Source organism: Vicugna pacos, chromosome 29 (assembly GCF_048564905.1).
Source record: "Vicugna pacos chromosome 29, VicPac4, whole genome shotgun sequence".
NCBI classification, from domain to species: Eukaryota; Metazoa; Chordata; class Mammalia; order Artiodactyla; family Camelidae; genus Vicugna; species Vicugna pacos.
The window spans coordinates 7,664,955-7,682,376 of NC_133015.1; the positions used below are offsets into that span (position 1 = coordinate 7,664,955).

The following is a 17,422-nucleotide window of genomic DNA, read 5'->3' on the forward strand; positions in this document are numbered from 1 at the left end:
CCTGTTGGTTAATGTGCCTGCCCCCCACCTAGGTTATGAGCAGCTTGAGGTCCCAGACTGGTTTTGTTTCCCCAGGACCAATCACAGTGCCTAGTACATATTACCTAGTACACAGTTAATACGTTTGTCAAGAGAATGATGGTTGTTCTGTCAGGGTAATGGACTGCCACCCACATATCTGTTTTTAAAATCTGTTTGGGCACTGCAGAAGAACATGGAGTTGGGCCATTACATATTAGTGAAAATTCCCTTCCCTGAGCACTCTGGGGGTGAGACACTAAATCCACATGTGACACACCCACGTGCTTCTGCGCCTCAACTAACTCAGCAAGGAATCAACAAGGGTGGGGCGGGGGGTGCACAGAGCTTCTAGGCAATCTCCTTGGTCTCCCCTGGGTCTTTGAACTGGAAGATCAGGTAAAGTCCAATCTGGGGTGCAGGGACAGCAAAGAGGATTGCAGGCACGGGAAGGAGCAGGGAAAGAATGTGAAGGAGAGAGAGAGAGACACAGAGACAGACAAAGAGAGAAACTTTCTAGGCCAGGCTCCAGGCTCCCCTGAGGCCCAGCTGTGCTTCCAGACTTGGGGTCCTGTGAGCCATCCCGTGTCCTCTGGCTGCAGGGCTTTGGTGTGGGAGGTCCTCTTTACCTAAGAGTGCCTCCACCCCACCCCACCCACCCCACTCCAGCCCTAACTTCTCTTCTGAGCACACAGTGACACTTCTTTACATTTACTTGCAAGATTCTTTGAGTCTCCCTCCTTTGGGTACTTATCCATCAGTGTCATTCAAATGCTTAGCCCAGTGCCGACCACATAGCACACACTCAGTGGTTTGCTGAAGGAAGGAAAAAAGGAACAAAGTGTCAAAGTCACTTATTTTGCTGTGGTTTGAGATTTTCTGTTAAATACCCAAAATACTTCCCTTGGTTCATCTCATGATTTATATTTAGTCCCTCCATTAAAGAGCGGTTCTTCCGGAACAGAGAGTATCTTCTCCTCTTGGTACGTCATCCTTCATACTCTCAGGCAGAGTCAAGTCCTCCCGAGTGTCTCTGCGGTGCTTGGGTGCTGGGCACAGGCAGACTTTGGGTCGCGAGCAAGAAAGGAAGGGGAAAAGCATCCGAGCAAGCCTTCCAAAGCAGACTCATCACAGAGAGAGAGAAAAAGAAGAAAGCCAAAGACATTAAGATATATAAAATACGCACAGTAAGTAAGCCACATGCCTCCCCCAGGAGCTTACAAATCTCCTTTGCATCAGCGTACCAGAAGAGAGGTGACTTTCCTCTCCTCCTCCCACACAAAGAACTAGAGTGTAAGTTTGTCTTGTTTTTTGCAGTCTTCTGGGAATTCTAGTCCAGCAAAACAAGGTGAGGAAGGTGTCTTCTACTTTCTACTAACCCATCACTGAGTCCTTGGCAAAGCCCTGCCTGCCACCTCCCCTGGGAGGAAAACGAAATGCGCTTCCTTTTATTTTGGTTCCATAAATGGACTCAGTGAACCTAGCCGGGTCCCCATTTCCCTCTCCCTTGCAAAATGGTGTTGCCGTTTGGCGGGAGGGAACTTTCACTGGAGTCGTAAAAGTTCTTAAATTCCTGTATGTCTTTCATCTCAGTACAAGAAGATCATACACCCAAAGAAAATGCTAAATTACTCAAATGTGTCCCACCGGGATCAAATAATTCCCTTGTCTCCCCTTGAAAATCTTAAAATTCTCTCCCTGTGTTAGGAGTCTCAAGGTTCTTCACCTCCCATTTCACTAGTCTGCAGTATAGTGCTTGACACTTAGTTATAATAGTAGTAGCCTTCATTGTTCTCGTGTGCTTGTTTCTTTATTCAATATCTAAAGTCCTTAAGGAAAAGAACTATTAAATACACACACATGTATATAGATATTTGTAATTCAATTACATTAAGAAAGCATTTACTCCGTGATATCAATGCCTGGCACGTGGGTAAGTGCATACTGTATGCAGAAAATGCAGTAACTACCAAGGAAAATATTTTTTAAATAGATAAGATGCTATCCCTGCCTTAGGTATGTTGATAGACCCCTAATTCTTTAGGAAACAAATTTAAAACATATGTATGTTTTATATATATACATTAATATATATATTATATATACATAATACACACACACAAACACACACACACACACACATATATAGGGAAATAGTTCAAATGTTGAGGTGATTTGTAAACAGGTAAATGTGTAGAATGCATACGTATCTGTACCAGTAAGTACAAGGATGAGAAAAGCCGCAGAGGGCACCGGGAAACCTTGTAGAAACAACACCTGAGCTGAGTACAGACAGATGAAGAACTCCCCGAGAAGATGAGGGAGGTTACCCTGGGCAGGAGAAGAACTGCACAGGAGATAAGAAGAGACATGGAAAACGTGGGAGTCTGGAGAACAGGGAAGAGGCGGGCATGAGTCGTGATGCAGAGACATGTTTCAATGAGGGAAAGACCATGAGACGGGTCTGGAAAGACAGGCTGGGACCTGTTCAGGAATGTGTTCTTCATCCTACAGATAAAGAGCCTTGGAAGGCTTCTCGGTAGAGATGAGAAGGGAAGAAAGGAGACAATGTGTGTTTCGGCAAGATTTTCCCTGGCAGCCATTTGGAGGAGGATTGGAGGCAGTGGTTTGTGAAACTGGAGAACAGGTAGGTGATTGCCAGAGTCTGCCTGGCGCTATTAATCCGGATGAAGGCAGTGGCGGTGTAAGTGATGGGGACAGAAGGGCATCCCCGGAGAGTGGGGGAACAGTGGGTCAGGGTAGAGAGATGTGGAGGAGTCGGCAGTGACTCCCCTTGAAACTGCACAGCTTGCCTGGTGACAGAATTCCTTAATCTTGTAGAGCAACGGGTGGCTGAGTTTCTGGTTTTATGGGACCTGAAGTTTAATTAACTTCAAGAGCCTTCTTAGGAAAGAGGAAAAAAACAGAAAATAGATACCAAAATAAATACTCATTTGGAGTGAGAGAAGACATCACAACAAACTACAAATAATAAAAAGCTGAAAAGCGGGCGAGGGGATAGCTCAAGTGGTAGAATACATGGTTTGTATGCACGAGGTCCTGGGTTCAATCCTCAGTGGTTCTGTTAAAATAAATAAATAAGAAGCCTGATTACCTCCCCTGATCAAAGAAATAAATAAAAAAAAATTTTAAAAGCTGGAAAGCATCGCAAAATTCAGAAAAATGGCATAATAATTTTATTATCACTGTTATGAATTAACTGGCTGACACAACTCTTTTCCCGTATGTCTTTTCTCTGATACTTTTTAAAAATTGAGACCAAAGTTATATTCCATAAAGTTCACAATTTGAAAGCATACAATTCAGTATTTTCTTGTATATTCACTATGTCATGCAACCATCACTATCTAATTGCAAAACATTTCTATCACTCCCCTAAAATCTCTGTCACCATTAGTAGTCAATCCCTCTTCCCTGCAAACACTAATCTGCTTTCTGTCCCTGTGGATTTGCCTATCCTGGGCATTTCATATAAATTTTATCATACAGTATATGTGGTCTTTTGTGTCCACTTTCTTTCACTTAGCACAACACTTTAAAGATTCATTCATGTTGTAAGCTTGTAACAGTTCTGTATTTCTTTTTAAAAAATTATTTCAGTGAAACTCACATCACATGAAATTAACCACTTTAAAGTGAACAGTTCAAGTGGGACTTAGTACATTCTCAATGTTGTGCAACCATCACTTCTGTCTAGTTCCAGAACATATTCATCACCCCACAAAGAAACCCCATACCCATTAAGCAATTATTTTCCACTTTCCCCTCCACAAGTCTGCTCTGGCAATCTCCTTTCTGTCTCTGTAGATTTACCTTTTCAACCTATTTGTAATCTTTGAATCTAAAATGAGTCTTTTGTGAGACATCATATAATTGGATCTTTTTAAATCCATTTTATCAATTTGGTTTTTTTTTAATTGGAGGGTTAAATTCATTTACATTGTAAGGAAGAATTCCTGCCATTTTGCTATTTGCTTTCTATATGTCATATATTTTTTGGCCCTCAACTCCTGCATTACTGCCCTTTTTTTTGTTAAATATATATTTTCTAGTGTGCCATTTTAGTTCTTTGTCATTCCTTCCACTACATATTTTTGAGTTCTTTTCCTAATGGTTGCCCTGGGGATTACAATTAACCTCTAAATTTATAACAATCTAGTTCAGATTAATACAAGCTTAATTACAGTATGCCAAATATTCGCTCCCACATTGCTCAGTTTTCCTTCTCTGTTGATCTTACTGTTACTGCTGTTACCACTTCATGTTATATCCGTATACACTGTGTGCCCATCGGGATGGATTGATAAATATCGCTTTATGCAGTTGTCTTTAAATCAGATAGAAAAAAATTTAGTTGCAAACAAAAAATATAGCAATACTGTCTTTTATGTTTACTCATTTAGTTAACTTTATTGGAGAACTTTTTGCTTCATATGGCTACGAATTAGCATCTAGTGTCCTTTTGTTTCAGCCTAAGGACTTTCTTTAGCATTTCTTGTAAGATGAGCCTGGTAGCAACAAACTCTCTTTTTGTTTACCTGGGAATATCTTTATTTCTCTTCATTTTTAAAAGATACTTTTATTAGACATTTTTCATTGACTTTTTTTCTCTTTGAGCACTTCAAGTGCCTTGTTCTGCTGCTTTCTGGCCTCCATGGTTTCTGATAAAAAAAATCAGCTGTTTATCTTATTAAGGTGCCCTTGGAGGTGATGAGTCATTTTTCTCTCTGTGCACTCAAGATTCTTTGTTTTTATCTTTCGATAGTTTGATTATAATGTGGATCATTGTGGATCTCTTTGAGTTTATCCTACTTGGAGTTTATTGAGATTCTTGGATGTGCAGAGTATGCTTTTTATCAAATTTTAGTTTTCTGCCATTAGTTCTTCAAACACTTCTCCCCTCCTTCCTCTTTTTCCTCTCCTTCTAGGACTGGCCTTATGCATATGATGGTGTCCCACAGGTTCCTAAGACTTCATTCATTTTTTACTTCATTCTTTTTTCTTTTTTTCCTCAGGCTGGATAATCTCAATTGACCTTTCTGCAAGTTGTTGATTCTTCTACGTGCTCAAATCTGCTGTTGAACAACTCTGGTAAATTTTTAATTTCAGTTATTGTACTTTTCAGCTCTAGAATTTCTATTTGACCCTTTAAAAATATACTTTCTTTTTATTGATATTCTTTATTTGGTAAGACATCATTCTGATACTTTCCTTTAGTCCTTCAGATATGGTTTCCCTTAGCTCTTTGAACATATTTTATGTAGTTCATTTAAAGTCTTTTACTAGTAAGTTCAATGTCTGGACCTCCTCAGGGACAGCTTCTACTAATTTTTATTTTTCCTGTGTTTGCACCATATGTTCTTTTTTTCTTTGCATGTTCCATAATTTTTAGTTGAAAAGCAAACATTTTGAATATTATAATGTGGCCAACTCTGGAGATTAGGTTGTCTTCTCTTTTCAAGGTTTATTGTTTGCTGTTTATTTTAATTATTGTTGTTTATTTATATGATGACTTTTATGAACTAATTCTGAAAAGCCTGTATTCTTTGCCATACTTGGCCATTGAAGTCACTGTTCTGTTAGATTAGTGGTCAGCTAATGATTGGACAGAATTTCCTTAAATGCCTGATACCAAAAATATTTCAAAATTTTGGTCAAGGGGCTCTGTGTATGTGGGGTGGGCGTGTCGTCATCACTCAGCCTGGCAGTTCACAGCTCTGCCTTAGCCTTCGCCCTCTCCTGATGCAGATTCTCAAGGTCAGCCAGGGGTCAGATCCTACAGCTTTCTCATATTGTTCCTGAGCACCATGGCATTCTAGATTCCCAGGAATATGCGTGTGTTTTCAAAGCCTTTAAGGACATCTCACTTCCCAGCCTTTCCGCCCAAGCTTTGTGGTTTATACTGACTGTTATCTATAGCCTCAGGCAGCAGCAACTAAAATATTTGCCTGTAAATACTTTGGACAAATGCCCCATTCCTTCCCAGTAGCTTTTGAACTGGTCCACTTCCAAATCAGGGCAAATAAAGACAAATGTTTTGAAATCTTCCATGGAGCCACCAAATAAAAAGAAAAAAATTACAGTCCTTTGTAAATGAGGTCCATTCTGTCCCTTTGGTTCTGGAAAAGCGGGCTGTCTTTTCAAGGCTACCTCTGAGCTGGGCTGTGGGGCTGGGCCCAGGCTAGATAAAAATGCTGCAAAGCTGACTATTCTTACAGAGATGCACTATTTTCCTTGAATAAGCACTCCCCGATTACTGCAAGCCCTTAGTTAGTTTCCAGGGTTGTGAGAAAGTTGATTCTGACCATTTTTGCCAGGTTCTTCTTTGCTTTTATGGAGAAGCATGTTGGCACTCTTTACCAGTTTCACTGACATCACTCCTCTCTCTGTACTCTTATTATTTCTTCTTATGAAAATAATTTTGTAATGTGTTTCTATTGAAAAAGTAGAAGGATAATCCAGCCTTTCCTTTAGCACAGTTGACCACACTTAAAAAAAAAAATGACAGTTTAGAAAAATGTCTTACAGCTATGAGGAAAGCCGCAGTTACATCTTCCTCCAGTTTCTTGCTCAGGCAGGGTTTCTTGCTAGAGCAAGCCCTCGGAGAACTTTGGCTCTTTGATCAGAGTTGGCGTGGCTCCCTAGCAGCTGGCTGCGTTAGGTCAGGTCCTTTCACTCTCCCTCATGTCCTACCCACATTGGGCTGGTCCCGGGGCAGAGGGAAGCCACCTGGAAGCCTGGGTCTTAGTGTACCCTGACCAGGGCACAGAGCAGCCTCAGTTTCAGATCCTTCTCCAGGAATCAGAACAAAAGCCCTCATGCTCCCTGACAACTTCCAGAGGCAAGTTGTCACAAGAGGCCAGGTGGATACGAAGCTAGTCTGGCATTTTGCCACTCCCGCCCACAACTCTGGGACCACTGGCAGGGTGTATACTAAATAGACACAAAAGTAAATACAATCAATCCAAATGCCCAACGAGTGATGACTGCATAAAGAAATTGTGGTATAGCCATACCACGGACTATTATTCATCAGTGAAAAGAAGTAAGGTTCTGATGCATGCCACAACATAGGTGAACCTTGACAACTTTACGCTAAATGAAAAAAGCCAGTCACAAAAAAAGCACATGTTATACGACTCCTGTTACATGAAATGCCCAGAATGGACAAGTCTATAGAAACAGAAAGTAGATTTGTGGTTGCCTGCGTTAAGGGAGTCGGGCCAGGAATGGGGAGACTGACTGCTAATGGGTTCCGGGTTTCTTTTAATGAAAACGTACGAAAGTTAGATGTGGTGATGGTTGCACAACTCTGTGAACATACTAAAACGCAGTGAATTGTGCTAAATTCACATTTAAATTAATGCGTTTGTTTCATGTTCTGTGTATCATATCTCAATAAAGCTGTTAAAAATTCTGTATCACAGAGGACGCCCAGACTAGGGCAGGACGCCCAGCCTTGGGCATGTGCTGGAGCAGCTGCTTCTCTGGCTCCTGGCTGGAGGAGCGCCCTCAGCCTCGGAGGAGCCTGAACTCCATTAGCACCTGGGAAATCTGCCTTCAGATGCGCCCCATACATTCTTCTCTTTCCTTTCATTCTTTCTTTTTATTTTTTTTAAATTTCTTTCTTTTTTTTAACCTCTTTCCCTTTCTTCCTTCTTTCCTTCCTTCCTTTCTTTCTCTCTTGGTTATGTGACTACTTCAATTAACAACCTCATCTTCACTGACTCAGTTGTTGGGAACAAGCTACCAGGTTAAGGGGGAGGTAGGTGGAAGGGTGCAGGGAGATGAGAGGAGGGGTGATATTTTTTTAAAAATGTATTGATACAAGAGTGACAGCTCCTCAATTTAAAGCTGCAGAAATCAGACGGAGGGTATAGCTCAGTGGTAGAGTGCATGCTTAGCAACACATGAGATCCTGGGTTCAATCCCCAGTCCCTCCATCTAAAAATAAATAAATAAATCTAATTACCTTCCCCCACAAAATAAATAAAATTGTACAAAAAAAATATGTTCTAAAGCCACAAAAGTCAATCAAAATCATCTTTTCTTTCCTTCCCTTTAGCTATACCCCTTAGGACTGATGGTCACATTGGGAGCAGCAGCCGGAAAATCCGAGCTGGTCTCGGAAGCAATGAGAGACTTGACAGTACCTTTGGAATCACATCTGAGGGATGCCTCAGCTCATGGAATTCCATCCTGGCTCCTACTCTGGAGTTCGGAAATCCCCTCTGAACATGTACCGACGTGTTTTCCATCGTCATTTCCGAAACTGTGGCCCTGCCTTCCTAGAAACAATTTTGATTCGGTTAACTTTGGGCTAACTCATGGACACTTAGAGGACTAGAACATTCTGACAACTTCGTGAGCTAGGGGGCACAATCAGTCTCTTTCCCATTCTGTCATCACCATCACCTGTTATGTGTAAAGAGGTCTTGTCTGCACCATCCTGGGGTTTGGCCAGGCATGAAAAGGCTTGTTTTGGTCAAGGAGCTTACTACCCTAAAGGATGCTGTGTTGTGACAAAGGTCCCAGAACCTGCTTCTCGTTCACCCTGGACACGGGTCAGGTCTCCCAGTCTGACTGATGGTTCAGTGGGATCATTTGACTGAGGTCTGGCCAGCAGAACAGGGGCAGAACTGGTATGCGTCATCTCCAGGGCTGTTCTCCCACCGAAACATCTCACCCATGGCTCCACTCTGCAACTTCCGTCTTTTAGTTGGCTGGAATAAAAACGGATTTCTAAGTTAAAAATGGTACAGTCAAAACTGAAAAGGCACTGAGCCCCTAAATGACCATCAGAAGACCACCCACATTGGGCTTTTAAAAGAACAGAAATTTTATTGCATTAGACACTGATATTTGGAGGTTTCCCTGGATCTAATGATCCCCTAACCAGTACAAATGTATTTAAAAAAAAATTTTTTTTTTTTAGTGGAGGTACTGGGACCTAGGACCTCATGCACGCTAAGCAAATGCTCTACCACTGAGCTATGTATTTTAAATAGGCCTAACCATATTACAGTCTATTGCTGTGTAATAAATTTCCCCCAAATGTAGTGACTTAAGACAACACACATTTATTAGCTCACTTTTTCGGGGGTGGGTCAGGAATTCATCATGGCTTAGTTGGGTGACTTTAGCTCCAAGACTCACAAGGCTGCACTCTAGGTGTCGGCCAGGGCTGCAGTCACCTTGTAGCTCTAATGGCAGAGAAGCCACTCCCCAGCTCTCTCTCGTGGCTGCTGACAGCAGTTAGTCCCTTGAGGAGTATTGGACCTCAGGCCTCAGCCACTTGTTGGCTGTTGACTGGGGACATCACTTACTTTCCAGAGGGACCTCCCATAGGGCGACTGATGACAGTGGCAGCTGGCTGCCCTCAGATCAGAGGAGTGAGAGAGCCATAGAGTGTGCTCCAGACAGAGTCACAGTCTCTTTTTCATCTGACCTTGGAAGTGACACCCCACTACTTTTGCCATATTCTCTTTTTTTTTTCCTTTTTCATCAAAACATTTATGAAATGCATTGCTGCATGTGGCCGGAGCTGTGTATGGGCTGTTAAAAGCTTGAGTGCCTGGCTAAAACCAGGAAAAGTGTTCCCCCTTTTCATGTTCGCAGAGCAGCTACTGCTCATAGGTGGGCCAGTCCTGTGGCCTGAAAACGAGGGGCAAATACCCCAGAGCAAGGTTCTGCTGGACTGGAATGGAGCCGGGGATGAGGGCACTGAGCCAGCCCTTCCAAGCAGTGATCTTACAGGTGTCTATCCTTTTGGCTCTGAAGACAGATGGGGCACGTTTTATGAAGGCTTTCTTCTGGCTGGGATGATGCATCTAGGTGATAGAAAAGAAAGCCGGAGAGAGGCTGGGGAAGGGAGCCAGAGCTTTTTACTGACTTGGCTGTGGGTTCTGCAGTAGAGGCCCCGTGGGGTTTAAGAGCATTCTTCTGCCTCCTTTCTTCTTCCTGCACCTTCTCCTGCTGCCTGAGCTGCCATGCCTGTAATCCAGCGTCCATTTCCTGTGACAGCAGCACAACTCGTCTTGCAGACTTTTCCCTGTGGGCTTTCCTTCCAAGCTGGCCTTTCACTGGAGGAGCAGGGCGGCCATTCACTTAAGACCAGTCTGGGAGTTCCTGAAGGGTCCCGTAGCTGGAGGGGCTGGCAGCAGGGCCTTGCTGGAGTCGCCACCGGCTGCCCGCCCTAACCCCACTGCTCTGGACACCTGTGGAGAGCAGTGTACCCAAAGCAGCCATGCTGAGGAGAGGAGCCGGAAGTGGGCCGCCATATTCCCTTGTTAGAAGCATGTGGGCAGGTCTAGCCTCTGCTCAAAAGGAGGCTGTCTCCTCAGGGAGGCAGGGTCACTGGGGGGCCATCTGAGAAGCTGCCACCACACTGACTTCATGTAATTCCTTATTCCTGAAGATTTGTGGGCAAATTCAATGTTTCAAATGCTCCAAAGCTGCATGGCCTAATAGAGGTGCTATTACCCACACACAGCTATTAAAATGAAAGAAAATTTAAAATTCAGTTCCTCAGTCACAGTAATCATATTTCAAGTGCTCAGTAACCATATCTGGCTCGTAGCTACCACATTGGAACAGTGTGGCTATAGAATGCTTCCACTGCCACAGAAAGTTCTATCAGACAGACAGAAAAACAGAAGCCAAACAAAATACCAAAAAAAAACCCCAAAAAATCCAAAAACAAAAAACTACTCTCTTTAAAAGGCTACCTTTTCCCAGAATTGTGAAGCCCCAAACATGAATGTTCTGAGGCCCCCAGACTCTCTCTTTTTGCCTTTATTGCCACTCCTATTGTTCCTCTGTCTCTTTTCAGGAACCCAGTTGCAACTAGTCTCTTCCCTTCTTGACAACCTGCTCTCAAGAAGAAAGTGATTAAACTCATTTACACTGAGGTGTAAATGACTACCTTTTAACCTCATCATTTCCTCAAAAGCATTTTCATTCCAACAAGACTGAGTCTACAGCAGAAGGAATACATTTTTAACTGTGACGCTTTATGAATCAGCACCACTGACTGAGGTAGAGATTGCCCCACCCCGGAGGCTGGCAGGGGGTGGGCGTAGGGGAGTGTTCAAGTCTTTTAAATGCTTTTGGAGTTTGAAGGATCCTTTCTGAGATAAGAATATTCACCCCTAAATCTGTCTGGTTTGTGATTCAGATTTTCCCATACGAATTTTCTCAAAAGTAGGTAACAACTTGGATCTGGATGTGTTCTAACTTAGCAAAAAGCAAACAAATCATATGCTAGAGAGTGACTGTCTGTATTTTTAACCAGAGAGCACAAATCAGGTGAACCGCATTATGACATTCAATGCCTTGCTTGTCTTCCTGGAATAAATGAATCCATCGTTTAACTTGTTTCAGCCAGAAGGCCAGCCTTTCAGCTGCAGAGGGAAAACAGAAGTTCTTCGACAGAGGAGGCAAAAAGCGCTGGAAAGGACACTGTGGATCACCACCCAGGTGCGTTCCCACCTGAGCTCACAGGCTGGCGATTAGAGCCTGGTGTCTAACAGTCACCTCGGTGGCTTGAGCAGGGTGGTGGTGGGGACAAACATAATTTGCCACCTTGCCTCCACGTGATCATTTAGAAGCAGAGGGAGCCGTCTCTAATGACAGGTCACAAACACTCACCAGGCAGCTCCTTTTGCCCGCCTCGCCGGGCTGGGCGCTGGCAGCACTGCCATTCAGGCGCTTGTTTTTGTTTTGGAACAAAAGCCTCACTCCCAGCTGTGGCGCCAAAATCTAGCCCGCACTGTACGCGTAACTGACAGCTCGGCGGCCCTGCGGCGGGAGGCCAGGCGCCGCTCCTCCAATCGCCGCGGCCCTGCGCGCAGCCCCGCGTGTTTACACGCAGCCGGCTGGCGCGGGGAGGGAGCCCGGGGAAAACCAGGACGTGGAGTCGCTCGGAGTGGGCGGGCGCCCCAGGAGAAAAGTGAAAGTGTGCGAGGCCCGCAGGAAGCGTGGAGGGAGCCACGTGGTCACCTGGGGCCTGCGGCCGGGTGCTGTGAATTTCTTTGCTTATCTTCGGCCATTCCTTCTGGCTCCGCGTGTCTAGTCTCTGGGATTATAGGGCGATGGAGAAACAGAATGTTCCCCCCTTGCTCAGGGGGCCCGAGAGATAACCGGTTAAGTCCTCAGTACCCCACCAGGTGCTCTGCAGTGACGCGGGGGTGAGAGAAACTGGACGAGTTGATGGCTTATATGTTTGAGATGCTGATTGCTTCCTGCAGACCCTCAACGCAAAATGTCACTGCCATCATCGTGATGATGTTATTAAACATTAAATAGTGCATTGCCGCTGTGTGTACTGAACCATGTAAGTGAAAAAAAAACTTGTCTGAGCCTTGAGTAGTGACTAGATTAACATAGCAAAGAAAGTTCCCAGAGTGTGCTTTGCAAAATGAATAGGCAAGATCTGTATCTGTCACATAGCCCAGCAAAATAAAGCAGATTCACGCCTAGTCAGTGGACACCAGGAGACTGAAAAACATTTAGCATCAGGGAGAAATTAAATGATTGTTTGAGTCTGGAGTTTCGGTGTTGGGGGCAGCAGAGCTCAGAGGCTGGGGAGTAGCTTCGGGCTCCACCCATCTAAGTGTCTCCGCTGGTTCTGCTCACGATGGTTATATGATTTTGGACAAGACCTCTCTGCGCCTCCATTTTCTTATCAACAAAGTGGAGATAATACATCCAGACTTGCTGTGAAGGTTTAATGGAATAATTTGTGAAAAGCGGCTGGCCACTTAGAAAGCACACAATAAACAGATGTGGTTATTTGATGCCAATGTATAATGGAGAATTTTCCAGAAACCATGGAGTGATGATAGGCACATTCTTCCTCAGGAAGAGAAGAGCATTTAGGACGGTCTACCTGGCACAGGTGAACACCCAGGTAGGGTCAGTGATGCTGCTGCTGAAATTATTTTTTTAAATGGTTATTATGAGATCATTTTAGGTTCACATGCAGTTGTAAGAAATAACACAGAGAGATCCCATGTACCCTTCGCCTAGTTTCCCAGTGGTGACATCTAGTACCATGTGTAAATATCACAACCAGGATATTGGTATTCATACACTCCACCTTATTCAGATTTTACCAGTTTTACATGCAGTTGTGTGTGTGTGGCTTTAGCTCTGTGCAATACTGTCATGCATGTAGATTTGTGTCCTCACCATAACAGTCAAGATTAACAACAATTCTGTCACAAGGGTCACTTGTCTGCCACTCTTTTTACCCTAGGACTTCTCTGATCCCACCTCCCCACCATTTTCCCACAAAACTTTTCTTTCCTGAGTTCAAAAACCTACTAAGAGCATGATTAGCCCATCACAGACAAATTCTGGCTAGGGTATTAATGGATCATAACTTTTGAATGGGTCCCCTTGCACCCACCCCGGCTATTACATTCTCAGAAAGAGCTTTAGTCATTTTGCTCTGGGGAATGAGCCATAGGAGATTATCAGGGAGCAAGCAGAAGGACTATGGAGCTCAGAATTATCACTCAACTTTAACTGTGCATGAAAAAGGCTGGGGTAGGGAAGAAACAGAGAAGCCTCTTAGAGGACCGGAAGTGCTCCAGGATGATCCATCTAAGTGGAAGCTGAAACACACACACACACAAAACAAATCCACACTGTCTTATTCTGTTCGGCTGGAAAGTTCAAGATCATGACACCGGCAAATTCAGCATCCATTGAGGACCCACGTCCTCATAGACAGTGGTCTTCTCATTGCAACTTCACATAGTAGACAAAGTGAGGGGGCCCTCCCAGGCCTCTCTTGTAAAGGCACTAATCCCATTCATGAGGATTCTGCCCTTACGACCTAATCATCACCCCAAAGCTCCACCTCCTAATGCTGTCCCCTTGGGGGTCAGGTTTCAACATCTGAACTCTGGGGAGGACACAAACATTCAGACCATCACACACACCTTTAAAATGAGAAAACCTCCAGAAGCTTCTCCCCTTCACTCCACCCCCCATGACCCACTGGAGTAAATAAGAAGTCTCAGCCACAGCTCAAGAATGGAATCTTGCTCCTGTTCCCTTTGAATAGCTCAGGGCAGAAGTTAAACAATCTGTCATGCCTAGACTTGCGATCGCCACCACAGAGCCCTGTTTGATTGTCTGTGGCCAGCCACAGCCTTGTGGAAGTGCTGGTGACCCTGATGTATTCTGCAAGACACAGAAAGCACTGACCTAAAGCCTGACATGAAGGGCATGAAAGTGCAAAGCATTCCCTTTACACATTTTGACATAACTAGAATGCATAATGTTCCACAAGCATTTTTTCCCATGGACTTTTTTTCAGAATCTGACTACAGCACAAAATCCCAAGAGTGAGAAATGGAAGCTTTGTGCTTCATCTCACAAGAATGCCCTTCTCTCGAGGAACAGAGTCCAGGCACAAGTCCTCCTGGCTTTCTGTGATGCTGCTGGCAATTGCAGAAGGGGTGATGGGTGACACAGGTGAGAAGGAGGGACCCTGCTGGAGGTGATATTTGTCGCAGGTGTTTCTTATGTTCTCGAAGTGTGGTACCAGGATCAGAGGTACCTGGCGACTTGTTCATGGCGCTGTTTTCCAGCCAGCCCCACCTCATGTCTTCGAAATCAGAGACTTTGAGGCTGTGTGCCATTAACCTGTGTTTAATAAGCCCTCCAGGTGATTCTGAGACATGTTAAAGTTTGAGAAAAATCGGAGCTTGCAGCAGAAAGATGCAAAAGTCAGTTTGTTGGCTCACTAGACTAGATAAACATTCTTATGGGGATAGAGATGGAAGAGTCAAATATTACTTTATTTTATAAATGTTTTTTAAATTGAAGTATAGTTGATTTACAGTGTTTCAGGTGTACAGCAAAGTGATTCAGTTATACACACATGTGTGTGTATATATATATATATATTTATATTTCCCATTATAGGTTATTACAGGATATTGTAATAATCTTTATAGTTTCCATTATTAAGTTATTACAAGATATTGAATACAGTTCCCTGTGCTATACAGGAAGTAGATCCCTGTTGCTTATCTATTTTATGTATGTTAATTCCAAACTCCTAATTTATCCCTCTCTCCTTTTCCCCTTTGGTAACCGTTAGTTTGTTTTCAATGTCTATGAGACTATTTATGTTTTGTAAAGAATTTCACCTTTGTTTTAGATTCCACATATAAGTGATATCATGTGCTATTTGACTTTCTTTGTCTGACTTAACTTAGTATGATAATCCTTAGGTCCATCCATATTGCTGAAATGGCATTATTTCATTCCTTTTTATGGTTGAGTAATATTCCATTGCATAGATAGATAGATAGATAGATAGATAGATAGATAGATAGATAGATAGACAGACAGACAGACAGACAGATACCACATCTTCTTTATCCAGTCATCTGTGGATGGACATTTAGGTTATTTCCATGTCTTGGGCATTCTAAATAGCATTGCTTTGAACATTGGGTTGCATGTATCTTTTTGAATTAGAATTTTCTCCAGATATATGCCCAGGAGTGGGACTGCTGGATCCTATGCTAAGTCTATTTTTAGTTTTTTACAGCACCTCCATACTGTTCTCCATAATGGCTGCACCAAATTACATCCCCACCAACAGTGTAGGAGGGCTCCCTTTCCTCCACACCCTCTCCAGCATTTATTATTTGTAGACTTTGATGATGGCCATTCTGACCGGTATGAGGTGATACCTCATTGTAGTTTTGATTTGCATTTCTCTGATAATTAGTGATGTTGAGCATCTTTTCATGTGCCTGTTGGCCATCTGGATGTCTTCACTGGAGAAATATCTGTTTAGATTTGAGTATTAGTTAAAATAAGGAAAGAAATGTTTGAGCATCTACAAATGCTAGGCACTGTTCTTGCAAGACAGCCAATGTCTCAGCCTCTGGAGCTTACATTTTAGCTGCTAGTAATAGATGCTCTAAAGAAGAAAAAAAGCATCAGATTTGGAGTGCAATTTTAGCAAGGTGGGGACGAAAGGCCATATTCAGGACATGAAACCTGAATAAGACGCTTGAGTGGAATGCAGGAGCCAGCAGCAGCATCCTGGCAGAAGGGACTAGAAGTGTGACAGCCTGACACGAACACGAGTTTGGTGTGATCAGGAAAGACTGGGAAGGCGATGTGGACAGAGAAGAAGGAGGGGAGAGCAGGTCACTGAGAGGTGGGACGGGGCTAGATGGTACGGGGTCCTTTAGGTCTCATAAGGACATTTCTATTTCTTCTGAGTGTGGTGGGGAATTATTGGAGGCTCTTGGAGAGGGGCGTACTTCGTTTTCTGTATGTAAGACCATTGGCTGCTATGTAAAGGTTTGCCTGCAGACAGACAAAAGTGAAAGCAATCAGCCTAGTTAGGAGTCAGCGTGGTCGTCCAACTCAGAGATGATGAGTGCAAGATAAAAGCAAAGTGATTGAGATGGTGGAATCGGTTGGATTCAAGATATTTTTCAAAGATAAAGCTGGGATATAGGAGAAAAAGGTCCACCAAGGAACCAGCCCATCACTGGTTGAGATTGTCAAACTGGAGAGCATCACAGTGGAAACACCATTTGCGGGAGCCAACTTCAACTGCTCTTTAATCTCGCCATGACTTGGCCCTGACCTGTATCTGCTATTTCTCCCATTCCCCTTAGGGACCAGTGCTGATTTCCACCACTCTCTGGAAACCCACGAGCACACCCTCTGCTATTACACAGAGAAAATAGAAGTCCTTGACTTTGTACTAAATCAAATTCTTATCTGACCTTCCACCTACAAAAGTATCTTCATCTACATCATTCTTGAGGTTTTTTTCTCTTATCTGAGACAAACAAATGACCCTCTGCCAATGCAGTCAATTTATCTACTGGGCTCTTAGCATCTCTCTTTGTCATTTACCCCTTCTTTTTCTTCTCTATTTTATTTTAATTATATCCAAGTCTTTCCCATCTTCAAAAATTCTCTCTATCCTACTTCCTTCCCTACTTCCTTTAACAGTTAAATTTCTAGAAAAAAAAATGAAACTCTGAAATATGCACTCATTACTTCCTTAATTCTCAGCCGTTTTTAAAATTCACTGCAATCTGGCTTTCATGCTCATGAGTCCCCTGAAAAATGCTCTTGTTAATATTACCAACTTGTTACCAAACTCAATTGACAATTTTCAGTCCTCATCTGCCATCTCAAAACATTCACTTACTTTAACAAACATCTATGTGTGCTCATGAGTTCTGTATCAGGTAGGATCCAAGCAGGAAAAAAGAAAACACTCTACATTTTAAAATACAAGAAATTTTATCCCCACAGGCGATGGGAAAGAGGGAAAAAAACAAACAAGGAGGTGTTGAGACAACACAAAAATCAAGGACAGGAA

General features: G+C 43.3%; 1 long non-coding RNA gene and 1 pseudogene across 2 annotated transcripts; one reads left to right on the forward strand and one right to left on the reverse strand.

Moving 5' to 3' along the window:
* Positions 1-1,072: 1,072 nt before the first annotated feature.
* On the forward strand, positions 1,073-12,309 carry LOC140690172 (uncharacterized). 2 transcript variants are annotated; one of them, XR_012065345.1, is made up of 5 exons: positions 1,073-1,205; positions 2,533-2,665; positions 5,055-5,130; positions 10,871-11,076; positions 11,422-12,309. It is a non-coding gene; the product is annotated as an uncharacterized lncRNA (long non-coding RNA). The 2 variants fall into 2 exon arrangements; XR_012065344.1 differs by lacking the exon at positions 10,871-11,076.
* LOC102534977 (large ribosomal subunit protein mL52 pseudogene) lies at positions 8,110-10,681 on the reverse strand (annotated as a pseudogene).
* Positions 12,310-17,422: the final 5,113 nt, after the last annotated feature.